This window comes from Meriones unguiculatus, chromosome 14 (genome assembly GCF_030254825.1).
Source record: "Meriones unguiculatus strain TT.TT164.6M chromosome 14, Bangor_MerUng_6.1, whole genome shotgun sequence".
Lineage (NCBI taxonomy): Eukaryota > Metazoa > Chordata > Mammalia > Rodentia > Muridae > Meriones > Meriones unguiculatus.
The window spans coordinates 24,513,036-24,535,027 of record NC_083361.1 but is presented as its reverse complement, the minus strand read 5'-3'; the positions used below and the strand labels follow the sequence as shown (position 1 = coordinate 24,535,027).

Genomic DNA, 21,992 nt, shown 5'->3' with positions numbered 1-21,992 from the left:
GTGCTCAGACTTTGCACCTTCCAAACACATTTCCAGCATTGATTAATTGTTCATTGACCAAGCTTTACCCTATACTTATTAAGTCTTGTACTAAACACTAGGCGTGCATCAACAAGACCCCCCCCCAAAAAAAAACAACACCTGATTTAATGAGAATCTGACACTGCATAGCAGCCTCCTCAGTGCTTATAAAGTTATGGTTAGAAACCACTGAGAAATAGAAGCAGAGAATTTCAAGAAACTCACAAAGACAGGCTTTTGAGGAAGTTCAGGACAGATACGTTGGTATCACTGAGGGCAGGGAGAATGGCAGAAGAGGGACTGTGCTGTGGGTGCTGTGGGTCTGTCTTAGTCCTGTTTCAGTATATAACTACAACAAAACATAAGTGGTGATGAAGAGACCAAAGCAATTTATTTCTCATAGCTCTGAAGGCAGGGATGTCCAAGATCAAAGCAGAAGATTTCACATCTGTTTGGGGCCTACTTGACTGTCTTCATACTCTAACCTTCCATGATAGAACAAGCAAGTGTTCTCGTCGGGGCCCCTCTTATGAGGGCTCCATACTCATGGGCCAGTCTCCTGAAAGTTTATTTTCTGACATCATCATGCGGGGATTAAGTCTTTCAGCATATGACTTTTGGTGGGAACATAAATATCTAACCCAATGTCAGGCCACATTCATAATCCTAGAATTTATTCCTAAAGACCCTAAAGACAGGTACTTAGAAAGAAAAGTTAACTAAAGCCAGGAAGCACTCCATCTTTTCTGTGCTATTATAACCATTCAACAACCTTTAAAACAAACCCATTAAGAAAATCCTCTGAAGATTGCACACACCTACAAATTACATACGTCTAATGATGCTCCTAGGAGTTCTGGGTCATGAATAAGATCTTTCTTACTTTTGTGTCCTAGAGACACTTTCATAACCAATTCTGCATAGACTCAGCACAAGGCAGTGGGTTCTACCAATCTAACTCAGTTTTAAGGCAATATACTTTAGAGTCTTGTGGGACACACATTGGCTAATACTCTGTGCAGAGCCATGACATACCACCCTTGTGTTTGGGAAGAGAACCATGCCTTATACCCAAACAACCAAAGTGATGCCAAATTACGATGGGCATCATGATGAATCTATAGTCATCATATTATAAAATACACATTTTTACTTATATTCTATCATGTAAGATCTCCAGTGGAGAGTGCCAAAGAGAAGAGATACACAGCCTTTTTCATTCACAGTCATATCATATTCACATAACTATTCCTCCCATCACCTAGTGATTCCTCCCATTTACTCAATGGAATTCAGCAACTACATACTGAATACTAAATGAAAGAACTGTGCGAAATATTTTAGATTTATCACTTTATCCAATTTTATTGTAATTAGTAAGAAAAGAATAGTTATCTGTGTTTGCAACACCTCACTCATTTATTCTTTTAAAATCAGATTGGTTTAAAAACTAAACAGTGACTTGCAGTGAAACTCATATCTGGTTCCTAACCAACAGCTAAGGATCATTGTCCAAGGAGAAGAGATTCTGATATGGCCGCGGTTCTGAGTTCTCAAACAGCAAAGAACACCTTCAGATGACTGAAACTACTCCTTTGAAAATGGCATTTAAGAATCATATATTTTTTTTTTTGAGGAGGAGGAAAGGGTTTATTTGGCTTACACTTCCATACCACAGTGCATCATCAAAGGAAGTCAGGACAAGAACTCAGGCAGGGCAGGAACCTGGGGGCAGAAGCGGAGGCCATGGAAGAGTACTACTCTGACTTGTTCACTCTCTGCCTTTTAGTTAGTTTGGCTAAAGGTTTGTCTTGATAGACACTGGAAGGAGCAGAAGAGAGGAGAAAGTTTGGGAGCCTACCTTAGATGTCCTCTGAAAGAATCTACACAGCAGAAGATTGAAGCAGATTCTGAGACTCACAGCCAAACTTTGGAAAGAACATGGGTAGTCTTATGGAAGAAATGGGGGGATAGAAGGAAAGAGAGGAGACAGGAGCTCCACAAAGAGACCAACAAAGCCAAAAATCTGGGCCCAGGGAGGCTTGTAGAGAATGATGCATCAACCAAGGATCATGCATGGGAAGGACATAGACTCCCTGCTCAAATGTAGCCCAATAAGCAACTCAGTCTCTATATGGGTTCCTGAGCAGAGGTTTTCTCTGACATGAACGTGGTTTCCTGTTCTTTGATCACTTTCCCCTGGCAGGGCTACCTTGCCAGCCCACAGAGGAAGAGGGTCCAGGCAGTCCTGATGAGACTTGATAAGCTAGAGTCAGATAGTAGGGGAGGAGGACTCCCCCTTTCAGTGGGCTAGAAGGGAGGATTAGGAGGAAGAGGATGGGACCAGGAGGAGATGATGGAGGGGGCTACAATTGTGATATAAAATGAATAAATTGTAAAAACTAAAATATGAAAAAAAAGAATCATAATTTTATAATCTACTTCATAAATACTGGAAGAAAAGTTAACAGTAGTACCACTATCCATCATATATTTAATCTGGACAATTCCCTCTCCAACCAACCTGCGCCTCAGTAAGAACCCTAGAACATCTAGTTCAAGAGACTGTCAGAGTGTAGAGCAGAACCATGCAGAAGATGGGTAGAAACAGGGGACTAAATAAGCAGGGGAAAAGGCCCCTAATATGCTCTAGCAAATGAAAAATCAACACAAAGATCACACCATAACTTTCCACATTCTGAATTCTCTTTCGAGTAGAATCTCCTTGCATGCCATTTTATCTAACAAGGACATAGAGAGGCCTGCCCATGTCTGTCTCAAAAGAAAAGGGAAATTCTCTTCAAGCGTAAGTTTTCTATTGGTAGCTAATGATGAAAGGAAAGGCAGCATACTGTTCAACAAAACCAGGTATCACCGTACTGCCAACAGATTCTTACTTTCATATTTATCCCCAAAACATCTGAGAGCCTTAGGCCTAGTCTGTGCCCAGGTTAACAGACCATACCCTGGGTGTGTCACCTACTGCTCAAGAGGACAACAGAAGCAGGAAGTAACAAGCTGGGTAAGAAAGGGAATCATCCTGAAGGAAGTGACATTGTTTACCTAGCTGATGCCCCAAGCCTAGCTCAGCTCTCCAGGGATCCCTTGGGTTCCTCTGCCTACCCAGGAAGCCATGCTATAAAGCTGGACAAGTTTAGCTGTGAAGAGGTGGAAACAGAGGCAGGTAATTAAGAGGCCTAATTTAGTGCTTGTTTAGTAGAGAGGAAAATATGTCAGAACTAGCCATTCCAGACTGAGGAGAGAGGTGAGGAGAGAGTTTAAAAATAATTACTTGAAAGGTTTACAAATACTTTTACTTCTCATAAACCTTCAATGTCAACAGAACGATCCAGGAAATACAGCTGTGGTTTTCTGGTAGGGCAGAACTGAAGTCCCTGTTTTCAACACAGAAGGCACTTGTGTAGCTAGTCCATTAATATTTGAGGCCAAAAAAGCCTGTCTGTGGGGACAGAAGGTGAGAGAAGGAATAAAGGAGGCAGGCAGCTTTCATTCTATGTATGAGTTCATTACCAAGACCGTCTTGCCTTCCTGCATATTTCTATCCTGCACTCTTTTCCTTTTTTTTCCCAATTTTTTATTAAACTATAATTATGTCACTTCTTCCTTTACTCCCTCCAACCCTTCCATGATCTCCCCCTAGATCCCTTTCAAATTCACAGACTCTTTCTTTGTTATTGGTATTGCGTGCATGTATGTGTGTGTGAATGTATGTATGTATACAATCTGCTGAGTCTTAGTGTTTCTTTGTATGTATATTTTGGGAGGGGGGGCTGATCACTTGGTACTGAATAACCATTTAAGGGGCTCATCCCTGGGCTGGGGAGGTAGCTAATTTTTCTTTTCTCAGAAGCCATTAACTGCCTGTAGATCTTCATGTAGGGGCAGAGGCCAGTGAGATTTCCTCCATCCATGTTGGCATGTCACAATTCTATCTTTGAAACTCAAAACAAAATGCCTTTCTCTGGGAACCATTTCCTCCCCTCTCCCCACTACACTCCACCCTCTAGCTGCATGTATTTTATGAACTCTGCTTTAATTTTCTCCATGTCTTTCTCTTTCAAAAAATTTGAGCCTGTTAAGAAGCAAAAGACTGGGTCTTTTTCAATCTACCTTCCTAGCATATAAGACAATGCCTGGCATTTCATAGCATCCTGCTCACACTAGGCACTAAACCCCTTTCATTTCCATTCTGTGTCATCTTCGGACTTGCTGTCATTTCTGTCAACAGCTCCCCCCCCCGAAAAAAAGAATCTCAAAGAAAGAGGTAATCCTTGTTTCTGTCTTCCTGAAGCTCTGAACATGCAGGTTCACTGACTTCCACAGAAACACTGGGCAGTATGATATCAGCAGGATCACTGTGAATATCGTCATCTAGTCTCTCCTCAGTACACACAGAGGAAATCTCAAGTCTAGAGGATGAAGTTGATCTGCGGAAAAATAGTTGCTCATAAATAGTAGGAAGAGCAAAACCTAGAGCTTTGGCTTGTGGCCCTCTCCAGACACCTTTGTATGTCTTCTGCTTCCATATCCACTGTTCCTAAAGGGAATGGGCTGAAGATAGAATCTGTACATTGTATCAAAGGTAAATTTATCCTAAAAATACTTGAGAGCTAATCTGTGGGTACCCAGGAATGATTTATTTTGGAGAGTGTTTTTTAATATTTGTTTTTAAATGTACATATTTAAAAGTGCCACCACAGTAATTAGGTTAAGGTAATTATAATCATGTTAAGGTATTTTCTGATTTTTAAAAGTAAAGCTTATGCAATTATAAATAAAAGGGCAAAAATGTGTCTCAGGTGAGAGTAGGCCTGAGAGCTTGCTTGGTCTCTCTGTAATGACAAAATAGAACAAGTAAGCTACTGTAAGCCACTCTAAGCCATTGAGAAGCAGGATCTATTGTATTTGGTTCACTACTTCCTGCAGCCAGCTCAAGAGGGAAAACAAAGGAAAAAGAATGCAAAGAAGCAAAGAAGCCTATCCCCATTGGAGATCCTCTTGCCCAGTTCTTGAGCACTCAGTAACTTGGTCCTCCACATGACTCACAGCAAACAGGGCAGGCAATTTGTTGGGTATAGAGAAGAGAAGAGACCATGAGAAGGAAAAGAAGATACATGAGAGGCTCAAGCCACTTTTTTAAAAGCCAGGCTCCATCAGATAGCAGGACTTCCAATCCTCAGCCACAAAAATAATCTTTTGAGATTCATTCTCCAATTGCATCAATTACATTGGGCTACATTTTAAAAGAGCCATTTCTCCAATAACTGTGCTGTACAGTACAATTTGGCAAGAATAAGCAAAACCTCTCTCTCTCTCTCTCAGGATGTGTTTTCTGAGTATCCTTTCTTTCATCGTGCTAAAGAAGATACATAAACATATAATGCCTTATTTACAGAAAGAAAAAAAAAGCAAGTCACTGAAACAATCGGTAATTCAGTTCATGAAGCAAGATATTCAAAGAGGTGATGAGGATGAGTTTCTACTGGCATTATGGGAGCAAGCAGCTCCATGCCCACTTCCAAGAGCCACATAGGCACTGTTGAGAGGTCTAACCTCTCTGAAGGTATTACTCTCCTGTGGCTTTCAAGTCACAAAGCCAGAGTTTATGAACAAAACCCAGACAAATACTTCTCAACTCTATAAAGATGATAGGAAACTCACCAGTGAGCTCAGGATTTGTGTTTGAAAATTGAGCATTAATTGATCTGTATTTTTTAGTGCATATGTTGTTTTGTATATACAGTAGTTTACCAATACTTGAAAGTTCAGCTTCTTTGCATATATTTAGTAAATTTATTCATCCCATCATCCATTCATTCAAAATAATTGTTGAGTAGCTACTATGAGTACTAGTGGGTTTTAGAAAAATACAAGTGAGGAGTACTTTGGTTGGGGAGGGATAGAGGGTAGACAGACAAATAACCATTGATTTGCATAATTCTGTTGGTGGTGCTTACTATGAAATAAGATGACTGGCTGTGTCAGCATGCTTGGTGTTTATAGTGTTGAGTGAGGGATGCTGGGGTACAGTACTCAGGCAGAGTACTTGGATGGCAGTCCTTGAACATCAAGGAATCCAGTGTGGTAGTATCAAGTTGCACCAGGCACCAAGGAAAGGGTAATGTATCAGACAAAGGGTCACAGACTGTAGGCCTTATATATCATGAAACAGACTTTGGATTCCACACTGAGTTTCTGGGTTTCTGGGAAATACCATGTTAAAACGACATGGCTAACCTCAAAATTCTCAGCAGCACCAACATGGGAATCTGGAGACAGGCCAGGAGCCTTGCCTTCGCCTACAAGGACTGCCAAGGAACCAGCTGTTGTTGCTTGAAAAATATTCTACAACTGCCCAGCTTCTGTGCTCTTCAAATTCCATTTATAATGAAGCTTCCAAGCCAACACAGAATGAAGACAAATATGGGCAACTACGTAATTAAATAAAACATTTAAATTGTTAAAAATATATATGGAAAACAAAAATGCATCATATTACAGTATTTACTAAATGCTACTTTTCTGCTTTAGTCATTGAACAGAAAATATGTTGCTAATTGGAAAGGAGTGTTTAGTGTGTAAAACATTGTCCTATTTTCATGATGAACTTGGTTTTGATTTCTCAGCAGACTTTGGAAGACTGAGCAGAATGCTACTAAATACAATTCACACCTATAATAAAATCCACAGAATTATTAAAAATCCATTTTATATTAATATTAAAGTAAAATTTGCATATTTAGAACTATTGGAGGAGAAAGAGATGTATTCTGAACTCACTTGTAAGGAACTGGGTAAATGATAAAGAATAATGTAAAATATTCTCGTAATTTCCTCAGATTTTCTTCTATGCTTTCTTTAAATTCAAGTGAATGTTTTGCCCTATTTCAGAACCAATTCCCCTGTCACTGTTTAAACAGCAAATTATTACTATTGCCAACTGTAGAACTTTGTCATATTTTGTAGTATGTAAATATGCCATCTGCACCTTGCAGTGATACCCATGGTTTACTCTCTAATTAGCAGAAAGGGAATACCTTGTATGTAGTGGCCATAGTGAAAACCATTCAAATGGTGGATAACAGCACATACCATGCTTTATTGTCAGTAGATACTTATACATAGCTCAAATTTTTACCTTGAACATTTCTTACAGCAGATTAATAAGGCAATAACTACATAAAGGGCTGAATATGAAATTTAGAAAATAAGATTTTATAAGTTTCTCTGAGAATCAGAATCACTTCATTACCAACAGTGTGCCTCTTTTAGCCATCACCTCTTCTCACTAATTGTGTGATCTTCAGGAAGCCATTTTCTCTGTCATAGATGGGAAATGGAGACACAGGCAGAACCTTCTCCACAAGTTACTGTGGCAGTAAACTGAACTCAATATGGGTACTTCTTGTTCTTTCAGCACACCATCCTTACAAGAAGGCCATTCAAAGGGCTGCGGAGCCCTGTGGGTACAGCACTAGCTTAGCATGCAGGAAGCCATAGGTGGGGTGGGAGCAAGGAAGGGAGATAGGGAGAGAGGGCACTCTTGGTTGGGGATGTAGCTCAGTGGTAGAGCTACCTACCATGTGCAAAGCCTTGGATTCAATCCCTAACATCGTACATACATAAATACATATCAGAAATTATATATGAAATAAAATGGAATAAAATAAAATAAAATGAAATAAAAATAAAAATAAAAATGAAATAAAAACAACAGACCAGGACAATAAAGACTAGTCTAACAAAAGCACTGGGAATGGTTTTAACTAAGAGAACTAGGCTGAACTTTGCTCTAATGAAGCCCTAGAAATAGGTCCTTTGCTACCTGAAATCACCATGAACAGAATGGGCTGTGTTTAGTAATTTCTCCTCCCAGCCCATTTCTTTGGGCTAGTACTGGGAGGCTGCATGCTACAGAAATAAGATACTCATGCTAAGGGTCAATGTGGCAAGATCTATAAAAGTTCTCCTCCCCTCTGGTGACAGGGAAAGTAAGTACCTTGCTATGCTCTGGGGAACAGGAACTTTGTTCGGTCTTTGTTGTTATTGTCTATTCTTGGAAAGAGAAAAAACTTTAAACAGTCAAAGCCCAGGCATTTTAGAGGGCATTCAGGCTCTCACTATCTCTTCTAAGTCTACTGTAACATGTCCAGAAAACTCTTTATTCCTGATGTCAAATCACAGCTTTGGTTTCTTAAGAAAGCATCTTTCCAATGAACCATGGAATATTTATGCCTCTGTGCAGCTCTTTGAAGGAATAATCTTATGTTTTGAGCCTGTCTTGGGTCAGAGGTTCAAATCAGCATTTCTTTCTGTCATTCCTTATATGCTGTGTGATAATTTACAGCACAGTAAGATGAATCATAAAACAAAGTGACTATTTGACTTCAGCAACTAATTCCAGTTAATCAAAGATTTCCAGCCTCGTCGCAGCATGAGATTCTATGTAGAAAATATGAGAAGAACAAAGCATTTTGTCAAGTAACACACCTCGTGATATAAACACATATGTCTCTTAAAGGAAATTTTATCGTTTCCACATTATCGGCACACAAAAGGCACATTCTTGTCGCAGACCTGGTGTGACTGTGGAGTCATCGTCTTTGGAAACAAGAGCCTGATTAGGTTCCCACACAGATATGAATAGACTTTTTTTTGTGTGTGTGTGTGTGTGTGTGTGTGTGTGAAATAGCTGCTTTTATTCCTTTTCAAACAGACTGGTAATTGTCACCCTAAAAACACTGAATTGTGTTCAGGCAACATTTGTTTCTGCTCTTTCTTCCTGTCTTTTTAGAATCGACCAATAACATTACTGTCCCTTCTGGTTGGTTTTCTTCTGGTGAGTCTGAGTTAAGCCACAGCTGTGTGGATATGAAAAAGGTACACAGCAGGCCACGGCTGCTGGGTCTCTTGTCTGCTAATAAAGTACGCAGTCTGCAGGACAGATGTTAGGGGATCTGTTAAGTAAGTCAGTGACAGAGATCCTGACCTCTGCCAGGGAACATTTTATTATTCCAGAAAGGGGCATAATTACAACATGCTAACAATGAGATGAACGGGAGCCTTTCTTTACTGGTTTAAGTTTGAGTTACATGTTTTGGGTGGAATAAGAATATCCAGGCCTGTTCACTGAGAAGCACAAACTGCAGATTACAGGATTTCCCCAAATCCCCAGGAAATGGCTGGACCTTGGCTTTGTGTCAATCTTCCACAGTGTTGTTTATTCAGTATGTATCATTACACTATTTGTGCAGTGTCACTTGCCACAGGGCACCATTGTACTGAAGGGAGTATCAATCTTACCAAACACAGTTCCCTAACTATTAAATCCGATATAACGGAAAATGTAAACTAGAGATCAAATGAATGAAGGAGTATCACACACTAAGGTTGCTCACTAGACCTTTATATTGCTTCACTATTTCTGGTGAAAGTAGAATCTCTGCAGGCATTGCAGATCCCTCACATTGCTTAAGAGGCATGCTGCTCTCTGACCCCATGCTGACCTCTCCAGACTCACCTCTAATTGCTCCTACACACTCCACCTGAACCCCGTACTTCTAAAGGTTCCATACTGTCTGTTGCTGTTGCCCCCATGTTCTCATGCTGCTCTGTTTGTCTGGGGATCTTCTCTAGGTCTCTGCCATTGTGCCTCCCTCCCCACACTCTCTTTCCAGGAGTCAGCATTGCCAATATTTCACCCAGGAAGTTTGCCAAAACTCCCCCAGGCAGAGCTAAGTACCTCCTCTTCCCAGTGTTTTCACAATGGGAATACATCTATTTTAACAATTATTACATTGCTTGCTAGATCATGGGTCCTCAGAGGACAAGGGTTGAGCTTTATTGACCTTACTATATCCAAAACAGAAAAGGGAGCTTATTACATAATAGACATTTAATACACATTTGGGAAATTAATGTATAAGTGAACTAAATTGTCTTTTATCACACCCAGCATCACTATAACAGAGTCTTACCTTGGTGTTTTAATGGATAATCATAATTAGGTTTGTGCAAACAAATACAACTTCCCCCCACCCCAACACACATACATCTGGTTTTATATCACCCAAAATAGGTAACAATATAAGATATACTGTCTTCTTGGCTATTTGTTTCAATTCAGCCAAAACTTGTTTAATAAGCAATAGGGTTTGCTCTCTGGCATTGGTGCATGCATTACTCTGTACCTTCACCCAGACCACTGATAAGCCTTGTAGCTTTAAGCAAGCTAATCTATCTCTTTGGGCCACAGTTTCTTTAACTATAAGATCAAAAGATTCCGATAACGCTTGGCAGTTTGCAACGCACTTTTCACAGGAATTTTCTTATCCCCAGGGGCATCATTCCTAAAGCCACTTAACTGAAGCATTTGGATATTGGGAAGGTTCATTTGTCCAAGTTCAAGTAACAGGCTGAAGGTAGGTCTTGGCAGTTGAGACTGCTCAAGGCTTTTCTATCTTTACAGATATGGAAATCTACAGCTTTCACAATCTCACTGTTGACTTGTGAACATTTTTTCTTTATGTATCTTGGGTTTTTATTGTTGTTCTTTATCAGTAGAAAATCAAAATAAAAAAATAAAGTTCTCTAATTGCCAAATGGTTGTGATTCCTCCAAGTGAGTTGTGTGGGACTTGATGGTTTTTTTAAGTCATTGAGTGGGATCATCAGATACAGATATGAGGTCAAAATATTTCTCGGTGGGTGCTTAGATATGAATGGTTTTGTAAATAAGTAAACATAAACAACAAATGAACATCCCTGTGTTATCTGTTCATTTCACTTTGAAATGCTTCATTACTTGATTTCCTCACTGGCTTATAGGAATGCAGAAAATTGTTTAGTTTGCTTGTTTAACTGAAGGACATCAGACATGACTTTAAAATGTTTGTTAAATGAGCAAATGGATTAAAGTTATGAGTACAAGGGTCTAGAAACAAAGGCTACTGAGCAACTAACCACATAGCAGACCTTGTGTTCATATGGTTTCCTTTAACCTCACAATTGCCCTAGGGGAGACTAGATTCCCACTTCACAGGTGAGGAGACCGGGATTCTGAGGAAATTAGTCCATGGACACCTGTTTTGTTTTGCTTTGTTTTGTTTTGTTTAACTACAGGGATCTTGTAGAACTAGGAGGTGCTGCTTGCATGAAAATTCCAGGCCACTCACTAAGTTATAGATTGGAAAGACAGAGAAAAGAGCAAGCCAGGACAAACAAGATAGCCCAGGGGATAAAAGCCATGGCTGTGCAAGCCTTACAACCTGGGTTGAGTTGACCCTCAAGAGCCATGGCAAGAGGGTGAAAGAACTAACTTCCAAAACCTCCCTCTGAGTACCCCCTGCCCCCATGGGACATGGCATGGGTATGCCGCTTCTGTCTTGTGAACTTTTTTCTACTAGAAACGAGTCATTTTTTTTTTTTTTTAAAGAGAGTGCAAGCCAGCTGCTACATAGAGGGTGACAAGCAGTGTCACTCACTGGCCATGACTTGATATGTAATGAGTCAAAAGTCTCATACTGTGGTCAGGAAGCTCCTGTGGAACTAGTAGATTGTGGCTTCATGGAGAGGAATTCTAGAAGGCTGTTTTGTTCTGCAACTCCTAAATGTCTCTCTTTCTGAAGGCCTCTGGTGAATGGATGGGAAACTGAGGCACCTATATCAAAGGAGTCATACACAGGCCTCCTCTATCTGAATAAAGCTTCTCTCCTTCCCTGGAGTGTAAAGCCCATTTTGTACGTAAGGAAGGTGACTGGCATCTCCACCTGAGGGGTGTCTTCTTGTTCTGTGGTGTAGATCTGAGCTGCTGAGAGGGGGAGTAGTGATAATGCCCTAGGCAGCATTTCTCCTTTATTTAAAAAAATTTGGGGGGGGGGTTGTTTGTTTGTTTTTTGGTTTTCTCTTTAAGCAGACCAAGTGATAATCCACGGGGGAAGCCATACTAGAGCACTTTTCCCACTGAGTTTTGAAATGGGACCCCTGAGAAGGAGCTAGATACAATTCAATGACGGAAGCAATACCTTTGCCCATTTGAGCATTTAGTGACCCATTGCAATATAGCTTAGTTAGAGGGAATTTTAGAAGATTCTCTTTAAAAAGAAATTCTCTCCCAGCTGATTAGCTGTAGACTCAGAAAATGGAGCTCCCTCACTTTCCCCAGCTTTTCACGAGTGTTAATTAAATACAAACCGCTCAGAACACGGGATCGCTCACTGGGAACAACACACTGGTCCTCTCCAGCACATTCCTGCGAGCACAGATGTGGTGATCTGCTATAAGAAGGCTCTCAAGCCCAGAGGTCTCACGGATGAAAAATGATAAGAGGCAAAGCAACATAATGTGACAACTGTTCATAGAAAAACACATTTAAACTACCATTTCCATATCCACTGTGCTCACATAACACATATCAAAAAGGAAATTGGTTTAACAGGTAGTTTCATTGTTGGAGAAGCAATGCAGACCCGTTTTTACACGGACGATGTAAAACGGTAAAAGCCTCCACGGAAGCCAGCTGGCTTCTCACCTACGAAGTCTACTCTCCCCTCAAGTTAAAGAAACTTCCCAGCACTACAAGTGTCAGCATATTTTCTCCCTGTGTCAGACGCCGTGTCGTCTACAGCGTCAACTGGACAAGTTGCCTAAACTCTAAAAATGGAGCTTGCTGAACTGGCGCTTCTGTCCCGGCCACTTTAAATTAGAAAACACTTCAGCTGCTCCTCTAATGGTTCTGGAAGTTTCATACACTGTCTGGATCTATTTGTAAATTAAATCGTTTAAAATAAAGCTCTTTAATACTCCATAATCAGTCGTGTCTCTCGGAACATGGCTTTACTGTGAATGCTCCTTCCTGACTCTCCTATTGTCCCGAGGTTCCCGGGAAAGAGGCAGCCAAGCGATAATTCAACATTATCACTGCTCCAGTGCACTAATCGCTTAAAGAGCAGCGGAGGCTCAGTGCTCTCTGGCCCTGGCTCCTGAGGCCTCCCGGCCCCAGGCAGGCATGGCGACCCAGCCACAGCCAGATGTCAGGAGGCACCCTCAGCTCCTCATGCCGCAGACGCTCGCTCCAGCATGGTCAAACATCTGCCTCCTCTGCAGGCAAGCAACCTGCTGAACACAATCCGAGGGCTGTGCGAGGGAGGGCCTGCCAAGGACACAGCCCCAGCTCCTCTAGGAGACCCATCAAAACTCTGGAAGGTAAGACGGTCCCAGAAACTCTCCAGAGGCTAGCGAGGCACACAGCAGAAACATTCAAAGCATTTCCTCGGAGGAAACCTAGAGGGGTAAGATGGGTTTCCTCACAGTACTTCTCAGTCTTGTAAAATCTTTTTTGGCTTGAAGTTTCTTCTAGACAGCTGGAAATTTGAAAAGTATATAAACTCCTTGGGGTGAAGAGAAGACCACACTGACTTTGAAAAGTTTTCCCTTTATGATTTAATTAAATCGCCTTTCATTCACTTACATGTTGCCATAAGAGAGGAAAACGTTGTATAAGGAGTTCCTAAATGGCTGTGTATCCTGCCAGTGTTGTGCTTCCGACTGTGTCGCCACCAGTCAGTGGAGTATAAAGCAAAGGAGCCTCACTGAGAAATAAATTCTAAAATACACTCAGCCACCCACTAGAGTCCTGCTTGTCACTAGGTAAGAAACCTGGTCCAAGTCCCCTAATTCACTTGGGCTTTCATTCCTTCTTCAAACATATTGGGATAACACTGACAACATTTCTGACAACGACTAAATATAAATCACTTTTTAAACTGGAAAATGGCTGCTGTCTAAGCGTATTATGTATACTGTGTTCATGTACACAATATTCTGTCACTGTACAATTAGCATGCGAAGTGACCGGTTCCATTTTGTCGTCTTTATGCACACACATGATCACAACTGGTTATAATTTAATGATGTTCATATCTAGCTTTTCTTCTGCTTTGTATTGGAGAGAAATTCAGGTTTCCTTTGTATTGTTTATTGAATACATCAGATATAGATTCTCTGCCAAGAATGGTCTCATTCATACTATTGGCTCTAAGAAAAAGACCCCCCCCCCTTTTAAAAGTCAATGACCAGCTCCCATATCCTCACCCAGTTTCATATTCACATCGCTCTCATTTGTATGCTGTTGAAGTGAAAATTAACACTCACTTATTGAAAGCTAAGCACATACTGTGTTAATTCCATCAGAGCCGTGGCTGCTATCAGCAGAACTGGCTGTCTAGCCTAAAACTTTCAGTTTTGAGGATCAGAGAAAAACAAACTGAGATTTGTAGCCATCTGCCCATTTCTGGGTGGACAGACAGGTAGACCAGGATATTTCTGCTACAGTGAGTGATTGGTACATCCTATTCTTTCCTCTACTTTTTCTTTTTCCCAGCAGAACTCAAGCTCAGTGAGGGCAGGGACTTTGTAAATAAGTAAACAAAGGCACCCACTGATGCCTTCTGCTGCCTAGATGCTTTTCACAGGTGAAGCGCCGCTGATGCATTCAGGCAGGCACTCTTCAGTTGCCAATGGCTGTCTAACACATTGCAGCGTCTTCGGGGTTGCCTGCTCGGTGATCCCTTCCTACCTGATGCCAAACTAACCTCATTGCTTCTTTCAATCAAAGCAAAGGGTCTCCAGACACTGGCAATAAACCCTTCAGGAGAAAACTGCCCTCAGTTCAAGACTGCTACCCAAAAAGTATGCGGCACACAATAGGCACTATGTAAATAGTGGTAAATGACTGAATCAATGAAATTTTATGTTTGGATTTGCTTACAAGTTTTTAAAAAAAGACATTAACTATGGAGCAGTTTGAATCTGACTGCAAAATTAAGAAGGCACAGAGCCCACGTATGCACCTGGTGTCTCCATCATCATCCTCACCAGAGGAGGGAGTGAGGATGAACCTATTTGGGCTCATATAGGATGAGCCTATATCAACTTGTGTATTCAGTTACTGGAGGATCACTTAGTATCCAAAGTTTCCTATAGTTCCACAAAGCCTGAATTTATACTGAAATCCTATGTCCTGCCTAGTTCTGCCCCGCATTACCCCAATCTTTGGTAGCCACTGCTTTCACAGATACATTTCATTTTTCAAACTTACTAAGCACAAACCACTCAAAATATATCTTAAAGGGCTATATTTTGGTTTGTGCTTAAAATATATAAATATATATATAATAAAATAAAATATATCTCTTTAAGATATATTTTTTTTTCAATGCAGTTTATTCAGGAACCTTGAACAATCATCTGACCCTGGGGATAAGATATATTTTGATACAACATTAATGATATAATCTGTTGGTGGTTGAGTTATCTTTCCATTTATTTCTTTATTTAGTAGGGTTCATGTAGCCCTGGCTGGGCTAAAATTCACTATGTGAACAAGGCTGGCCTTGAACTCTTATTCATGCAAAGTGTTGGAATAATAGGCAGATGCTTCTGTGATCAGCTTAATAAGTGTTAAGTTTAATAATCATATCCAAATACACATTTAAATTTAAATTTTATAGGTTCCTTAAGAAATTTAAACAGTATTTTCATCATATTCATTCTTTTCCCCAGATCTATGGTATTGTCACTAATGTAAAGGAACCAGAACAATAAAAGGCTTCCCATACAGCCTACAGGATGGACTCACACACAGCTTACCAGATTAAGAATTCCAGTTTAAAAGTTTGCCTTAAAAGTTTTCCATCATCAGGAAGATGGAGACCTTAGAAAATGTATTCAGTTCTACTCAGCTTTCATTCTTTTTCATAAACAAGAGTGCAAATTCTGCATTGCTTATTGATATAATGAAATTGTGTCTGTTTATAAAACTAAAGGAGTGTTCATTCCTCTCAAATTTTTGATGTAAAATATCTATATTGTCACCAATTATAAAGACTAGAACATACAGTGGTTATTTTTATACATGTATCATCCAGTACAGAGTAGATGTCTACAATGAACTGAGAAATGACTCCCTTGCTAGTAACATTTAAATTATATCTATATCTCTATGTATAATATATAAAATTATAATTTATTATCACAAGCTTTATAATCTAGAATAGCCAAAATAAGTTGAGATTATTTCAAAGAATTTCATAGAGGATGAAATATTACAAAACTTCTCTGAGCTGACAATTAGATGGACTTTTACAAACCTGCATACCAGCAGCATATGAACTCTCCCATGAACAAAACAGAAAGGTAGACTTGTGAGGACTGACCAAGACATGCCAGCTCTTTTGGTAAGAGGTTTTGCAGTGCACTTGGGTAATGTCTGTTAAGAAAACCTCTGCCCCCTTCCAGCTTCTCAGTCTCTTTATTTAAATATTGCTAAGAATGTTTTAGTCTTGATCAATCTTATCTGTTACCTGACAAGTAAAATTAGCTTGTGATATCTTTTCCCAATATAAATTTTCCAATGTTGAGTGTACTTACTCATCATATCACTGGAAACTGGAGGAAACCCTTTTATGGCACAGAATGTGTTGCTTTCAAACACATTTTCAGTCAGATCATGTGTCTAATTCCAGTATAGACATATGCAGGCAATACCAATTCAAAAATACCAGAAAGCTTATTTGGTGAAATAATGATAGCAATGTTCTTATGGAAGGAGCTGTCACTTTCTCCATAAACATAAGGCCAACTGTCCCTCAGTATCAGTGAAGGATTTGTTTTCACCCCTTCTTCATAGGTAAATCTCTGGGTGCTCAAGACCCTTACATAAAACACAAAACCTTTGCATATCTTTCTGTGTCCTTCAGCTTGTCTCTAGGTCTTGTATAATGCCTAATGCAATGTAAATACTATGCAAACACTTCCTGTACTACATTACTTACGGAGTCATGACAAAAATAACCTGTACACATTCATTAGAGATGCACAGTTTTCAAGATATGTTCCTCCCCATGATGGCTGGATTCATGAATTGTAGAACCCACCATTAAATAAGGACTGACCATTTCTGCATAGTGGGAATTTCTTGATCGTGAAGTGACAAAACTCATTCATTCTCATTCATTTCATTAAATGCAATGACAAAGGATGTTGGGGATTTTAAGTTAAATAAGAAAAGAAAAGAAAGCCCAAATCTGAGCTTGGTGCCTGACCGCCCTCACTGTTAGATGACTCCGAGGCACTTGGTGATATTGGAAAGATTTTATTTAGTTGCCAGCATTTGGGGGAAATATGGCAGCTGCTTTATGATCCCACAAACTACCCATGGCAACCTTGATAATATATATTATGCTTTTCTCAGTGTGGAAAAAAAGGCCGGGCAAACAGCAAGTAAGCCATGGTGGGAATTAGAGCTCAGGGTCTAACCCCATTAGCTCAAGGCACATCAGATCCAGCTGCTGTGGTCCTCTCACATTTTAGAACCTCTTGAAACTCAAGAAAAGAAGATGAGGAGATGAGTGAAGGCTGATGAATAAAAGACAAGCATTTCTCCTCAAAGCACAACCCCTAGATTATAGTCTCAAGACAAGTTTCGAATGAAAAACTTCCCTTTTCTGTACTGGGAGGGCAGTGCTCTGTGTCTCTGACCAACTCTGTATTATCTTGAAAACCCACCCAGCAAAGCTAACTTGCCCTTCCACCCGCATCCCCAGCATGAGGCATGTTTACAGTGCCACAAAGAACACTGGGTTCCAGCAGCTACAGAGCCCCTAAACACAACAGCCAACAGATGAAGCTGGAGCTAAATTAGCAATGCGGCCTCCCCCATACAAACGGGCACAGCTTCTCTTTCCACATGAAGCACTGAGTTTGACAATATTGTTCAAATAAAAGATCTGTTTCTTTTCATTTTAGCAAAACCTTCAATGTGCTCCTCCATCTTTGTAAACTTGGCAAGACTTTTTTTCTTTAAGCCAAACAGAATAACCAACAAGTATAATATAAAACCTAATTCTATTGATATTTTTTAAATTTCCACACCCAAATCCCTTCATTTAGGCTACTACTCATGCTACCACTGTAAGAACTGCTCTGTTAAAATGTTCAGACTAAAGATTAGTGGGCTTTGAATGCTCGAAAATCCTTCTCAGGGGCTAATGAAGACAGAAACTCTGCCCGTGACAATATTAAGTTTGTTTTCTCTGGTGATTCCAAGAAGTGAGCAATCTGTCAGCAATGCATTGAGGGAAATTACTTGTCTTGGAGGAATAACTGCTGACAGTCACTTTATCTCAGGGCTGACCCAAACATCTCCCCACTGACAAACAAATTACTGTCTAACTTTGAAAAGGTAGCTAGCTGGTTTTAATTTTGATTTCTCTTTCAGAATCTTTCATATAAATATCCATTTCCACCATTCATTGTATTTTTAAAGGGGTAGCAGAAGTGTTCAGGAGTGTATGTGGAGAGGAAGGTTTAAATTCACAAGCAAGGGGAAAAAAAGAAAAGAAAATGATAAGAAAAAGAACCGTGAGGCTTCCCTCAAGACTGCGCATGGACGAAGCTGCGGAGCCGACTCGACATTAAGACTGGCAGCGTTGTCAGTAACTGGGTGAGTGAACACATTACCCGCACAGTACTGTAGGAATTAATTTTCTTCAATAAAATGATTTTTAAGGATCATATATTTCACAATCTAAACATATGTCACTGTTTCATAAACAAAATAAATGGATTAAAATAATACATTACCAATATGCTGACATGTGGAGATATTTTAATTAGAAATTCTTAAGCTGTGTGGTATTTAACTGCTGGATTTGCTGAAGAGAAGCATGCATCATTTAATAAGAAGGCACAAGGCAGGTGTATCACTTTGCATATGGTACCAGATTGTGTTTAATATAAGCTACGACTATGAGGCAACACTGCTCCCAATTAAAAAGAAAACAAAGCAAAATTACTTCAGGATCTATCATTGACAGTAATCCTATAAAATGAGTCAATACACTGAAAATACTTTCAAATAAAAACGAAAGATTCAGAACTCGGGTTCCGAGACAGTGTTTCTTTAGACAGAATCTAAAACTGTATCTATTTAAAGGCCATATTTACATGACTGCCTCATTATTCTGGTCCCCTTTCCTGAACGTTCTTTTTGACTTACTTAAGGACCAGTGCTAACATAGCTACAGAAAGCAAATGGCAAGTGGTCCAGAAATGTATACGGTGAGAGCCCCGGAGTAAGTAGCAATATAATATATTGTTTACTGTGGAAAGTGCCCTCTGTTCTGGAAAGGTCAAAAGCATTGTAACCTTAGAGTTAGTTTCCGATTGTTCCCAGGGTTAAATACATTATCAAAATTAATGGTTCAAGCCCCTCAGCCCTCAGATATATGAGTATTTGTCCCTCCATCTGCTGAACTGCTTAACTAAAAATAGCACCTTTGGCCTCCTCTCTCCTGATATTGTGCCCCTGAGGCAGAGACAACCAGGCCTTAGATCAGAACAGCTTTCAGTGTCTTCCTTAATTTAAAGACAAAACTGGGATATGCTAATGTCAAAAGGGTCATTCAATTTTTAATACCTTTTCTCTAATTGATGGAAAATTTCAGACTTCAGGGTATGACTAATGTTGCTATGTGTTTGCAGACATATGACATTGGAAATGACATCTTCTGAAGAAAAGTAAACAGGTAGAGAAAGCAAGTGCTGAGCAGTGTGTTGGTTAATGGTCAGTATGTCACAGAGTACCCCTTCTAGACAAAGCTCTTTGTAAAGGAAGCCAGGCACTGTCACAGTTTATCATGACCCCAATTATTGACAGAACCATGACATTTTACCTTACCAAAGAGAGGAAGGAAGCCCCAGCTTAAAGAGGTGGCGATTTAGCAGTAGTAAAGCAAGTTATTATTAAGTTTTTTCTCTCTAAAGATTCTAATATTGTTCTAAATATTAATGTCCAGCAGTTTAGATATAGGTGTCTACTGTGTCATTTAAAGATGTCCCAATAAATACGCCATGCTCAGGCCACAAAACCTTGGAAACCTGCCTTTCGTACCAGTGTAACCAGTGTAGCAGAGAAATAAACAATTAAGGGTTTGTTAACATGCAGAAAAAAATTTTTACTAGAAAGGAAAAACTACATGCCTTCCATTGGATGCAGATCTAGCCTAAAATGCATATACCTCTGCATGTAGACAATTGCAAATGTGGACATGGTGTAACATTTGGAAATCAGGAGAGGAGAATATAGGTAACAAGGAAAAACAGGCTGCAGGTAAAGGGACGTGTGAGTTGTGAAAAAGGATACTTTAATTCCTTTTATCTTCTTTTATTTTTTGTGGTGGACATGTGCATAAAAATATAGTTGAGAGGGACTGGAGAGATGTCTCAGAGGTTAAGAACAGTTGCTGTTCTTCCAAAGGTCCTGAGTTCAATTTCCAGCAACCACATGATGGCTCATAACCATCTATAAGAAGAGCTGGTGTTCAGGCAGAATGTTGTATAAATAATAAATAAAAATTATATAAGTTGAGAGTGAACGTGTAAAACTCTAATCAAAGTTCAAATGACCAATATAACCATACAGAAGTTCACCAACATGCAGGGAGTTTGGGAATGGCTTCCTTAAACCAGCTGTGTGACATTTTAACTCATGAGTTCATTACAATAAAGATGTTTCAGTATAATAAAAATTCTAACTAAATAAATAAAAATTTAAAATACAGGCAAAAGAACACAGTATAAATTAAAAACCCAGGATACTCACAGACTAGACACACTTAAACTACAAAGCTATAAAAGCAATTGCATAGGATGGGTTTACTATATGGCCTAATTAAAGTGGCATATACGTGGCATCTGCCTAGCCTCTACGCCAGTACCTCTGTGACTCTGGGACTTATGGCACCCCTATATATTACACTATGGGCTTCAGAAGCCATATCTGATGCAGCAGGCTTGTGAGGGAGGATATCAGGGTGTGAAACCTGAGGTAAAATAAGAGATATAGTGGAATCTAACTAAAAGAAAGAAGAAGGAACAGACATGATAATCCCTACAGAGAACCAAAGGCAAAGAGCATGAGCCAAGATCACCTGCTGTTCCAGTCAGGCACTTCATAGCAACTTGGGCTGGGTGTCCTGAATGGGTCAGTTTGCTCCCATCTACCATCACACAGAAAGGCTGCCTGCCGTCTCCACACACCTCTCTTCAGCCCCTTCTGATTGAGCTGATTTTCACAGTGCCTGTGAACATGGTGACATTTCTATATCCAAAAAAAAAAAAAGGCCTTTGAAAGAAATCTCTCCTGGCTATAGAGAAGGCAACAGGCATTGTGCCAGTCTGTGTCTGGTCATGTCATAGTGGAAACCCCTAGTCTCCTGCCTCAATCAAAGAGCAAGAAGGCAGGGAAGTGACAGAGTGCTGCAGCTCTTCCTTAGGCTGTTTCAAGGTGTCCCTTTATCTTGTCCTCCTCCTCCTCAGGTGTGATCACCCCACCATTCACCATCATTTCCAAATAGGTGGATTGAAAAAGGACAGGGGAGACAGTGTCAAAAAGTCACAGATAACTGATTTGTCTACACTGATAGGACCAAAGGACTGAGTATAGATATAATTAGAAATTTTTAGAGGAGTGAAATGGGTAAAGGTTCCCCTCTGGATTGTATTTTAAAGTTTGGTATTTGGTCTCACTCAGAAAATTAATATATTTTTCTTTTAAATCAGTAGCTACCTGGCAACCCTCCAATATCTGACAGTCCCAGAGAGGGACACTAATGATTGACACAGGAGAGGGGTGCAGTCTGACACCACAGAGAGGAGGACCAGGGTCCTGTTGCAGAGAGGGACTTCATCTTCTAAAAGGCCTGACACACACAGAAGGAGCAGGAATTTCCCACAACACTGAAAAGAGTTTTTCCTGGATGGTTAAACACTTAAAGGAGGCCTGATAAACCTGTGGGCCAGCCAGACTCAGGCACACAATTACAGCCTGTGAAAACTAAATCAGGAAACCCAGCTCAGGAAGAGTTAGCAACTGTGGGTGAGTAGTCATCT

At 40.0% G+C, this 21,992-nt stretch overlaps 1 protein-coding gene across 5 annotated transcripts in view; it reads right to left on the bottom strand.

Moving 5' to 3' along the window:
- Window positions 1-21,992, bottom strand: part of Sox6 (SRY-box transcription factor 6) — a 379,078-nt gene that overhangs the window by 87,139 nt on the left and 269,947 nt on the right. The gene's annotated exons all lie outside the window — the stretch shown is intronic.